The following is a 12,313-nucleotide window of genomic DNA, read 5'->3' on the forward strand; positions in this document are numbered from 1 at the left end:
AAGAGGATGGTGAGGCAGAAGATGCTAACTAATTCAATTCTGTCTAGTCCCTAGGAAAGAACTCAATGCTGAGTAAGACTGGACTTCAGTTAGGTAAGGATCTAACTAACAAGCAGCAGACATGTCCCTTACAGGCAGTGTACAAAAGCCTTTTTTTTTTTTTTAAACACCTCTGATCACTATTATCCTTAAGAGAAAATCTGAGAAATTAAATGCTGATGCCTAACTCTAAATCTGTTTCATCTTATAAGAGCTCTTACTACATGGAAGAACTTTTCTCACTGTAATACCTTATAATCAATCTCAACAATCAAAACCATATTCCAAGACCACCAGTGTGTCTCCTAGGAATAAGAAAATGCCAGTATAAATAAAATCTAGTCCGCAACCCAGGTAGGAGAGAAAGAGGCACATTTTCATGTACTCTATGAAGCAATGGTGTCTTTAAGGTTCATCAATCATGTCAGTTGATTGAGAAATTGCATGTAATGGATAACCTCGAAAGGGCTAGGACACCTCACATTCCTATGAGACTCTGACCCCAAAATCATGTCATGGAGAGGAGCAGGGTATTATCAAGGAAATAGGATGGAGGAGGCCTGTCTCTTATAACTCCAGCTTACATACATTATGTACCTCTAATTAACTCCAGCTTTGCATAGACAGCTGGGAAATTTTGGCTTCAATAAGAAAAACCCAGTTTTCCCAGACTGATGCTTCCTGGCACACAAAGAATAACACAATGATATACAAGACATCATTCCTATTCCAGTGAGGAAACTGACCAGGACACAGGACAACATTTTTTGTTTCTTAATAGTTAGCATTTTATTGTTTATGTCCTTTACTGATATTGTTTTATACAGGGGGTGTTTTCCTATTAATTTTAGAAGTTTGGGGGCACGTGGGTGGCTCAGTTGGTTGGGTGTCTGACTTTGGCTCAGGTCATGATCTCAGGGTCTGTGAGTTCGAGCTCCGCATCCGGCTCTGTGCTGACAGTTCAGAGCCTGAAACCTGCTTCGGATTCTGTTCTCCCTCTCTCTCTACCCCTCTCCTGCTTGCTCTCTCTCTCTCTCTCTCAAAAATAAACATTAAAAAAAATTTTTTTTAAAGTTTGTTACATAGAACGGTAACTTGCTGCAAATATGTTACCTAAAAGGTTGTATTTGTGAGTCCACATTTACTCATTTTAAGTGTGTATTTGTCCATATAACTGCTGTCAAATCTATAAGATCTACTTTTATGGTTTTTGCCTTGCACATTTAAAAGGGCTCTAGAGTGGAGCCTAGGTGGCTCAGTTGGTTAAGCGTCCGACTTTGGCTCAGGTCATGATCTCGTTGTGGGTTCCAGCCCTGCATCAGGCTGTGTGCTGCCAGCTCAGAGCCTGGAGTCTGTTTCGGATTCTGTTGTCTCCCTCTCTCTCTGCCCCTCCCCCTCTCATGCTCTGCCCCTCTCTCTCAAAAATAAACATTAAAAAAAAAAAGGGCTCTAGAGCTATTAATTACTCCCTCCTATCTCTTGATGAAATGGTGCAGATCATCTCCCCCTTTCTTTCTGTCACTATGACAAGAATCCACGCCAGAATCTTTCTACACTGAGTATGTATTACTCCAGTGGAAAAAAAAAATTTTTAACACTGATGAATGCTATAAAAAAAGCCACAGATAAATTTGAAATACTTATCTTTAAAAGCTCTGGGCAATTTAAGTAACTTCTTTAAATCATTAAAGGGCATTCTTTTCTTAGTTCAATTACTATAGTTTTCTCAAAAACCTTTAACTACAATTGTCAGGGAAATGCTCCATCTACAAATTCCCAAACTTGATATTTCACAATGTCATCATTAGGATTCCCATTGCTTAACTCTTCTCAATTCATTTAAGTCCATTATACTCCTTGTAACCTGTGACCTCTTATCTAGATTAGATTCAATACTGCTCTCATTAACATTCTAGACTCTAAAATCACACTGATTTTAAAAACAGCTAACGTTTTGAGTGCTTACTGTACACTAGATCCTATTCTCAGTGTAAAATGTACCTCTCCCCATCTACTCCCATCTTAACACCTCTGAAAACAGAACTCTACACTCAATGGTATGTCTAACAGACACTTTCCTCAAGTAGTACATGAAATAATGCAATGAAATAATTAGCAGCATTTTAGATTAGATGAAATACGAAGTATAACTCATTTCTTCTTACTATCAATCCTGAGGCTGATACGATCATCTCAATTTTTCACCAAAGTAAACAGTAACCTCTCACAAAGTTATAAAAAGCAAGTTAAGTGTTGGGGCTTAGACTTTACACCCAGGCAATCTGACTCTAGAGCCTCATCTCTGAACTGATTTTTGCTATTGGCCGGAATCATCTTTACTGACATTTCTCTCTAATCTTGCTCTCAGGCCATCAACTTATCCCAGAAAGGAGCAATTACCTAGTCTACAGCCACATCACACTTCCCACCAGGGTTTGTCCCTGCTGGTTAGATTTTGAATTCTCCACAGATTCCATGACACACTACCTATAACAGTTCTTTCAAAACTTCTCCATTACTCTTCAATTTCCAGTACCATTTGCTAATTCGCCCACCTCACCAATTCAGGGAAGGAACTCGCCTCCCACACTACTGGGAAAATCCATGCAAGCTAGCACAAGCTTTGCCATCTCCTTTCTTCTAACTTGGACTCCATTCTGCTTCTGTCTTGGACAACTCTCCCTCTTCACCATGGTTATATTTTGTCACCTGCACTTCAGATCACTAACTCCATTATCTTTAATTGCTCTCTGTCCACTAACTTCTTTCAACCTTTGGAATCAAAACGATCTCATCTATTTTGAAATATAAGTCATCTGAGGGCATCTGAAAATCTATTTCTCGTTTCTTAATATGCTCTGTTGTCTCTTCACAACTGTATCCACTTGATTACCCGGACTTCTTCTGCACCATAAACCATACAACATTTTCCCACTCTGAACCTACTTCTGGCATCTCTCTTTCCTAGGCTTTCTGTTTCACTGCTCCTCTGACCTCACAGGTTCCTTCCAGTTTCTTCCTCTATCCATTTCATTTTTATTTTTTATTTTTTAATAAAACACGGGGCTTGAACTCACGACCCTGAGATTAAGACCTGAGCTGAGCTCAAGAGTCAGATGCTTAACTGACTGAGCCATCAGGCACCCCTCATTCACTTTAAATTGACTGAGCCACCCAGGCACCCTTCATTCACTTTAGTAGAACTTTCCCTTCTACTAATTCCCAATTGTGGACTTCAGTGGAAGAAGACTCAACCTACCGGCTCTTTCTCTTTCATGGTTCTCTCAGAATACCTATCCACCCTTATAAGTTCAACCATCATTTCCAGGAGATGACTCCAGACTCATGACTCTACTTAGCTACCCCACCTTAAATCAACATGTCAATTTTAATTTATCATTCATACAATCTTTATTCCTTCTACAACCAGTTCTTCCCTATTTTTTTTTTAAGTTTACTTATTTATTTTGAAAAAGAAAGCCTGCATGCACACATGAGCACAAGAGGGGACCATGAGAGAGAGGGGGGCAAGTGAGAGAGAGAGAGAGACAGAGAGAAAGAGAATGAATCCCAAGCAGGCTCCACACTGCCACGGAGCCTGACGCAGGGCTCAAACTCACAAACCATGAGATCAAGACCAGAGCAGAGATCAAGAGTCAGACACTTAACCAACTGAGCCACCCAGGAGCCCCAGTTTTTACCTTTTCTTTTTTTTTTTTTTTAATGTTTTATTTATTTTTAGGAGAGAGAGAGAGAGAGACAGCGTGAGCAGGGGAGGGTCAGAGAGAGAGGGAGTCACACTCTGAACTGGCAGTCAGCACAGAGCCCGACGCGGGGCCCGAACCCACGAACCGCGAGATCATGACCCAAGGGAAAGTCGGACGCCTAACCGACTAAGCCACCCAGGCGCCCCATAGTTTTTACCTATTCTTAAAAAAGGTTTTATTAACTTTCCAGCCACTCGAGTTGGAAACTTAACACTCTCTGACCCCTCTCGCCCATTACTCTATAGCCAAAAAAAACACCGTTTTTTTGTTTTTGTTTTTTTCCCCTCACAAAACCCATCTCATATCACACAGATAACTCAAATAGCTTTCCTATTAATCTCTTGGCATCCAGGCCCAATCTTCTCCAACCCACACTGCATGTTCACCTTCAGTGACTTCCCGATGCTTCCTTACTCTGGCACTGTAAGGTCTCAAATTCTCACCCCAACTTAACCTTTCTGAACATGTCTCCCACCTCACCACACTGAGCCCCATGGGGAATACCCACAGCGATGCGGGAGGGCTGCTCACCAGCCTGTGGGCCTGTGCTGTCCGACACGACAGCCGCAGGATAAACACAGCTATGTTTAAACATAACTTAATTAAAATTTTAAAATGCAAGTGCTCAGTAGCCACTTACGGCCGGTGACTATTATACTGGACAGCGTAGACAGAAAACATCTCCATCAATCCATGGACAGTGCTGAAGAGGTCCTCCACATTCACGCCTGCCTCCCTGCTCTTCCACACCACCACTCTGCCTAGCACACTTCTCCCCTGTCCCTATGCAAATTTGCACGTCTTTCTGTACCACAGTGGTTCTCACACAAGTCGTCGGCCCAACCTCCTCCTGTATTATCCTGCAACAACTCTTGCAGTGACTGTTGTTGCATTTAATTTTCCATTTTGGTGTGTCTTCTAATTATCGAGCCACTCAGAACGAATAAATATTCAATGGGATAAACGAAGAACATAGACTACAACCCCACATCAAAATTATCAAATAATGGTATGTAATTATCCCCCCTCCATTAAAAAGACATGTTTTCTTTCAATTTAAACAAACAAAAGATCTTGCATTTAGCTAACTAAATGACTTAATTTAATGCCTAATTATAATACTTGAAAGATAATTAGTTCCCCCTTTTTATTCTTGTGGTGTTGGACTCTGAAAGAAAAAACCTTCAAGGTCTGAAATACTTCCACTTTGCATAAGCACACCGCAAAGAAACCACTAAAGATAGACAAGGAAAAGAAAATGAATGAACAGTTTGAGTAACTATACCCTAACTATCTGAGATTATAGGAAAAAATATCTATAGTACAGCCACCCTAAAATTAAGGAGAAACTACAAATAGAGCATTTAAAAATTATAAAAATTATGTATATAAATATATTTTTGAATCAATAACTACACCCCTCTATCCTCTCTGCAAACGTGAAACAGTGATTATTTACATTCTGAGCTCAAAACAATATAGATGCATAATTAACTGTTATATATGTATGTGTTCTTTCTTTCTATTCAGGATTATTGTCTTAAGAAAATTAGTTAAGAAGTGGATCCACACCATAGTTCTGGGTTCTTAACAAGGGAACAAGGCTCCTTATCTGAATACCGGGAACAGAGCAGAGATTTGGAGGAAATTGCCAGGTTAAGGATTCACTGAGACCCTAAAGCGTTGGATGCTTTATTTTCAAGAGGGAGTCTTCCCTAAAGTTCTGATTTGAGCTTATAACAAAAATTACAAAGATGTAAAACTCCTCAAATATTGCAGTTCCCAGTACCTTCCTAAAAACTCGTATCATCACTGGAGTTGAACTATTTGTGACAGTTTTGACTTTTTTCCTCTTACATAAATGTTCTACAGAGCCCGGACATTTTGCAAATCAGCCAGCAATAGCTGTGTTACTTTTTTACTTAACAGGACTTATACATCTCTAACGTTTTTTAAAGTTTTTACTTGAGAGAGGGAGCAAGCGAGCGAGCAGGGAAAGGGCAGAGAGGGAGAGTCCTAGAATCCCAAGCAGGCTCGGCACTGTCTGTGTAGGGTTCGATGCAGGGTTCAAACCCGTGAGATCATGACCTGAGTAGAAATCAAGAGTCGGACACTTAACTTACTTAGCCACCCAAATGCCCCTAAAGCTGATACTATTCTACTAATGCACACCAAAATGATTTTGATTTAGATTTTAAGTAATTACATTCATGCTACTTAGCTTTGTTTTGTTTTCTGTGTTTTTGTTTTTGTTTTTTTTTAAATAAAGAAGTTACTCCAGACTAAGTGTTAAAAATACTTCAGGTATTTTTGCTGCAAATCAGATGACAAGATCACCAAATCGGACTGAATATGGGCATTACTAGGTAACAGCAGAAAAGGAATATAAAGAGCCAAGAGATTTCAGTTTAGAGGGAAAAGGTGATGCCCCTGTTTGTTATCAAAGCATACCCTGCTAATCTGGGTATAAAAAGTAAAACCAGAGCTTCCAGCTGTTGAAAACAAAGTGCTAGGAATGTGGCACGCCTGGAGAGGACAAAGGAGCTCTGGGTCCCTACCTCTGTACCCTGCCCCATGCACTTCCTCCATCTGGCCCATCCTAAGGTGAATCCTGTATAACAGACCAGTAATCTGGTGGTAAAAGGGACAAAGGAAGGGGGAGAGACAAGGAGAAAGAGAGAGAGGAAGAGAGAAGAGAGAGAAAAAACAGTAAAACCACATACAGAAAACAGTGAAACAACATACCATTACAGAGAACGCTTCATCAGCCTCATCTTAGAGTTAACATCAAGTTTCTCTACCTCTCAGTATGTAAATTATCCTTTTTCTATTCAGACCTTTCCAATTTTCTTCTTAACACCCCTTAGCTCCTTCCTTCAATACCCCAAACTTTAGCTCTTCGGTAAGAATGTAATTTGTTTTTGAGAGTCAAGACAGAAAATTCATGCAGTAGAACCATCTGATTTAATTTGAACTTTGTACAATCTCAGATCTCCCATTTTCTAGTAAGGTCCCATTGACTAATTGAGACACAGGGCTTTTCTTTTCCATCTCTAAAATGAAAAAAAAGAAAAAATCAATTTTAATCTGTAAAAAAACATCTCTCTGAGGTTGTCAGACTTGATTCCTACTCAGCTCAAATGACGCTAGGTACAAAAAGTCAATACCCTGCCCAAAATCACCCGTTCCTTCCCGCCCCAAATTAGACTGGATTTGTTCAGACCACAAGCTTAGGAAGACAGTGAGTGTGGCAGAAAAGGATAAACAAATGGAAACTCAACAGCAGTAAGAGTGACCCAGGTTCTGGCTTTCTCTTCTCTAGTCACTTAGATGGGTGGCTCTAGGCAAGTCAGCTATCTTCTCTGGGCTTCAGATGGCTCAGCCTGATAGGAACCAACTGGATGAGGAAATCTTCAAAGCAGCTTTTAACACTAAATATCTCAATTCTCTGCAGAGGAAATTACAAATCTTAATGTTTATGAATGTACTTAGCAAGCCTGTCCCATCATGTCCTTCACCTGAAATATCATGCAATTTGGGTACTTGTGTATATACAAGCTCACCAGGGCATATAAACATCTTTGGACTAGAGGAGGGGAATGAGCAGATATTGGATCCACAGTTTCATCAGATTCTTAAACAGCCTCATCATTAAAAAAAAAAAAAAAAAGTTAACAATCGCTGCAAGACTACACAAAAGTACACATTAAATGTGGAAAAAAATTTCCAGAATTTGCAATGAACAATTTTCATCTCAAAGTACGGTGTTTAACAGCTAGAAGACTAATGTTGATGTCATTAAACTACTAGAACTCTTCACTACCAACAGGTTGTGATAGTACAAGAAAAACACAAGGCGAAAGTGACAAGAATTATCCAGAAAAACAGAGATGACAACAATTCAGCTTTAAAATCCATTACTTTTTTTGTCAGATTTAGTCTTCCAATTAAGTTCTGCTTAGACAATGTATAATATAAACATTATGTTTCTTCTTAAGCACTTCAAAGGAAACAGCCCAGAAAAGCAAAGTAGAGGGCATATTTGTCTAAAAGCAAAGTCGTGTCTATAGTGGAATAATAAATCCAAGCAGAACGATGATTATTTGAATATTCTAAGCAGAAAAAGGATCCATATAAATACAAACTAAAGTATATATTCAAATTAAATATATAATACATAATATAAAGTATATAATAAATAGAATACGACATAATATATAATAAATATATATACATAAAATACCTATATAGTTAAAGGTAAGGCTCTAGAGTCAAACTGCCTGTTCATATCCCAGCTAAGATTATAAAGCATAATCACGCACTAGTTATATAGCCTAAGGGAAGACACTGAATCACCGTGAACTCAAGTTTCTTTGCCCGTAAAATGTGATAACAACAGTACTGGTAAGTTTGGGGGTTAAATGAGGTATGAGTATTAAAAAGAAGCATATGGTAAAAACTCAGAAAATACTAGCTACCATTATTTTTCCTACCCAAAGCTCCAAATCAAATAAGGGTCTATGATAAATACGATCCATAGAAAAGTCAACTTCATTTTATCCAGTACTTGAGTTGTCACTTCCAAACTGCATTTATTTTATCAGGAGCAACTAGTAAGTAGAAAAACCAATGATACATCTCTTTCCTTTTTGACCTCCCCCAAAATTTTGACCCCACAAATTCACTAGTAGAAGTAATAAGCAGAAAAGTAGCTGAAAGAAGGAACAGGAGGAGCAAAGGTGCTAGAGCAGCACTATCCAGAACCTTCTGCGGTAATGGAAATGCTCTACATACACTGTCCAACATGGTAGCTGCCATGATATGGTCACCCCTCAGATGACCCATAAACTGGGTAAGATTGCCAGAAATTTAAGAAAGAAACAAAGGTCTTCTCTTCCTGAATTGTTCATATGTTCAATTGAAATATCTTCGCTTTCGGTGGAGACCCGATAACCGTGACTAGTTAAATAACATGCCAGCTGATACATCAATAGGGTGCAACTGGGTGCTAATGCAAGGATCAGAAATAAGAAGTATGTGGTCCTGTGATATTTTATAAGGTCCCTTAGGCCAAGTTGAATTCAAGCTCCCATGAAGCGTGATTCAGTACACAGATCAGGGCTGCAAAGGTCCTTATCAGCAACCCCAATGCATCTGTTCTCCACTACCCCACGGAAAGCTACTTAGGCAACGCGGACTGAACATCCCTGCATTTATCTTCAATTTCTTCCAAAACTCAGAGTCCGGTAAGCCTTTCCCTCCTTCAGAAACACTAGCACTCCCGGGCTGCTCAGTTTTGCACTATAAACAAAATCCATGAACCACCCATATCTGAAGTAGAACGCCAGACTCCTGCTTAGCTGCCCCTGTAATATGGTTTAATTATGATGACTGAACTAATAGGCTGACATCATAGACTTTTACAGGCTGACCCCATGTCATCCTGATGTATCATTTTGCACCAGTTCAGTGCTGTAAATCAATTTAAGATCTCAAGCAGGTTGAAAAGGCTGGTAATGATGCTTTCTCTGCTGTCTCTGGAGACTCTACATTATACACAACTTACATTATTTATAAAGCCTCAATGATGCCTCCATTAGCCTTGTAAGACTACACAAATGAGGTCTTTTATACACACACAACTTGGCCTTGATTATGTAGGCGACTACAGCTTAAATATACTCATCTAATTACACTCTAGTTCTCCTGTTTCCAATCTAGCCATTAAATTTTATCTTTAACCCAGGATTACTATAAATCAAAATTACAAACTGAAATTTAGTTTTTAACTAATAAATGTATATGGGGAAAATGGGACTTACTTAATGCTTTAATGAGCTTAATAGGAAAAAAAAATTACTTAATTCCAAGAGATGTAAGAGGTGAACACTTGTAATTGCCTAAAAATGGTCATTTCTCTAAAACGCAAAGGTCATCAGCTCTTCAAGGGTATAAGACCAATGGATACTGCAGAAAGGAAAAATGTATTCGGTTACATACCTATGGTTGGAGGGGTCAAAACTAAATCAAGGACAAATCCCCACCCTCAGAAGAAACCCGATCCTGCCGGAATCCTCCAGAGAGACTCTGGCATCACCTACCTCTAGAAAATCATCTCTCACGACCCTGGTTACAGTTTCCTAAGAATTGCAATATCACACAAATGTACGCCACCTGCAGAGAAATATCAAATAACTGCAAATGGGAAAGAGGGAGGGAGAGGAGGCCAAGCACTTTAATCAGTTCAGCATACTCGGGCCTGGCACCTACATCAGAATAGCAATGATGCAAAATATTTATACTCCTTGAAAATGCTGAGGCCGTGAACACTGGTCCTGCTCGACTTTTTTTTTTTTTTTTTTTTTGAAATAGTGGTTCCAAGACAACTCACCTACCTCCAATAAAACGTGAAGTGGTAATTACACACACACAAGATGAAAACTCAACATGGGCAGAGAACAGTTTTCTCATTGTGTTACTGAAGGCAGGCATGTTATCCACCACAGGCAATTAGGGCAAATGCTCTGGAATAAACGCATTCTGAGACCTAGGTGCTGAGTTCCAGCAACAAACAGGATGACCTACTGCCACCGTGCCGCTTCCCTATCATTCCACATACTTGGAAACTTCAGATACAATGCCAAGAGGAGAAGAGGGGGAGAAAGGCAAAGGCCGATTGCCACAGCACTCACGAAAACGATGGTTTCTCAAGGAGAAGGTCCTGAGACGCGCCTCAATTCTCAGAAGGGAAGCGTCCTACTGGCTACCTTGCACAGTGTATCTAAAAGTCGTATGCGCCTCAAAATAAACAAAAGCCGCAGCTACTGGAGTTGTGAGATCGGCAGGCATTTGTTCCTCCTCCCTTCCTAAAGTACATCACGGAACACGTTCTCGCTTTAAACCGGCATGTATATTAAGCAACTAGAAAAACAAGCCCACGTCTGTCTCTCTCACACCCACTACCCCCCACCTTCCCACAGCAGCAACCCCGAGAAACACTAACAAAGACAGCGGAGTAAATGAACAGTTGTTCAAGAGCGAACTCACAAATACACACGCAGTGAGGCAATCGAATCCGGTAAAGGGAAAGGAATGAGACGACACTTGGGAGACGCACGGGGTGTAGGCGGAAGAGAGGGGGGGAAAAAAATTGCGCGCCGCCGCCAAGCCTTTGAATAAATTAGAGGGAATTTCGGTGCGAACTTTCCTTGACCTCGACCCCCAAGAGGCTCGTTGGGGCAGAGAAAGGAGCCCGTCCGGGATGCGGAGGGTGCAGGGCACCGGGTGTCCCCCTCGCGCCAGACCCGCTCCGCGAGTCGCCGACCGCGTAGAGGGCAGCGCCTGCGGCCGCCCTCCAACTCCCGCAAGGGTCGCTCCGGCCGGCGCGGGACACAATGGGCCCGCGGGCCGCGCGCACTGGCCCCGGCCCGGCTGCGGAAAGGGAAAGAGAAACGCGGAGCGGGCGGAGGGGGAGGGCGGGATGGGAGGTCCCGCCGCGGCCCGGGCCGGGGGGCGAGGCTCGGAGCCGAGGAGCGCGGCTTCCCCACCGCAGACCCAACAAAGACGCGAAGGGAACCCCGGCCGAGCCCTGTCTGGCTGCCTGGGCGCCAGGGCAGGAGGAGGTGGCAGGTTCGCTCCTCGGAGCGGCCGGGAGGCGCCATCATGGGGCGGGGGGGGGGGGGGGCCCGGTCCGCCCCACGCGGGGAAGAGCCCCCTCCCCGCCGCGGCCCGCGTCACCGGCCCCGCACGACCGCGGCAGCCCGGCGGGCCCGCGCCTGCCCCACTGGAGGCGGCGGCGGCGGCGCTGGAAAAGCCCAGGGAGCCGAGGGAGGGCGGGGACGCGGCAAAGGAGAAAGTTGGGTTCGGGTCTGTTTCGTTTTACCGGGTTGGCGGCGCCCCCGTCCGCGCGGGCGCACGAGTGGCCGGGCGACCGGGGTCCCGCGGCCCCGGTCCGGCCGGCGGGGCGCTGCGCTCGCAGGGTCCCTCCCCGCGCCTCGGCCCGGGCTGAGCCGCTCGGCCTCTCCTTCCTCCTCCCGCCCGCCCGCTCGCTCGCTCGCTCGCTCCCGGAGCCTGGATTGATCTGGTCGCGCTGGCGTCAGGGAGTCGGAGCCGCCCAGCCTCCACTCCCCGGCTGCCAATACCCGGCGCACTCGCCCGCCCGCCCGCACGCTCGCTCGCTCGCTCACACGCGCACCCGCGCGCGCCGCCGCCGCCGCCGCCGCCGCGCGACCAGGGATCCTCTCCAAATTCCCGGCCGGTTAGCGCGAGCGCGGGGCCAACCACCTCCCCCCGCCTCCGGCCCCACGCCCCATTTATTCCGAGGAGAAAAACACAACTTTCCTCCCCCTGCTTCCTTTAGTCCAGGTGGAGCGGACTTGGTGCATTATCCTTGGTGAAGTTTGGTGTTCAGTATTTATTTCCTGAAATGTTCATCACTCGTCCGCCGCGCCCTCCGAACCGTACCGTAAACGAGGAGTGCATTTTTGACCATTATCTTTCAAAGCTCT

At 43.4% G+C, this 12,313-nt stretch overlaps 1 protein-coding gene across 4 annotated transcripts in view; it reads right to left on the bottom strand.

Moving 5' to 3' along the window:
• SMAD1 (SMAD family member 1) overlaps nt 1–11,962 on the bottom strand; it is a 77,689-nt gene extending 65,727 nt beyond the window's left edge. The window contains exons 1-2 of one of the 4 annotated variants that reach the window (XM_039254317.1): nt 11,689–11,962; nt 10,499–10,672 (exon numbers count right to left, since the gene is read on the bottom strand). The gene's annotated coding sequence lies outside the window, so the exon portion shown is untranslated. Of the gene's footprint in view, nt 1–10,201; nt 10,220–10,498; nt 10,673–10,853; nt 10,870–11,688 lie in introns of those variants that run through there. The other 3 variants (XM_039254315.1, XM_039254320.1, XM_039254319.1) reach the window with 3 other exon arrangements.
• Between the last annotated feature and the right edge of the window lie 351 nt (nt 11,963–12,313).

The sequence above is a fragment of the Hyaena hyaena genome, unplaced genomic scaffold, assembly GCF_003009895.1.
Source record: "Hyaena hyaena isolate Hyena2069 unplaced genomic scaffold, ASM300989v1 scaffold_476, whole genome shotgun sequence".
NCBI lineage: Eukaryota > Metazoa > Chordata > Mammalia > Carnivora > Hyaenidae > Hyaena > Hyaena hyaena.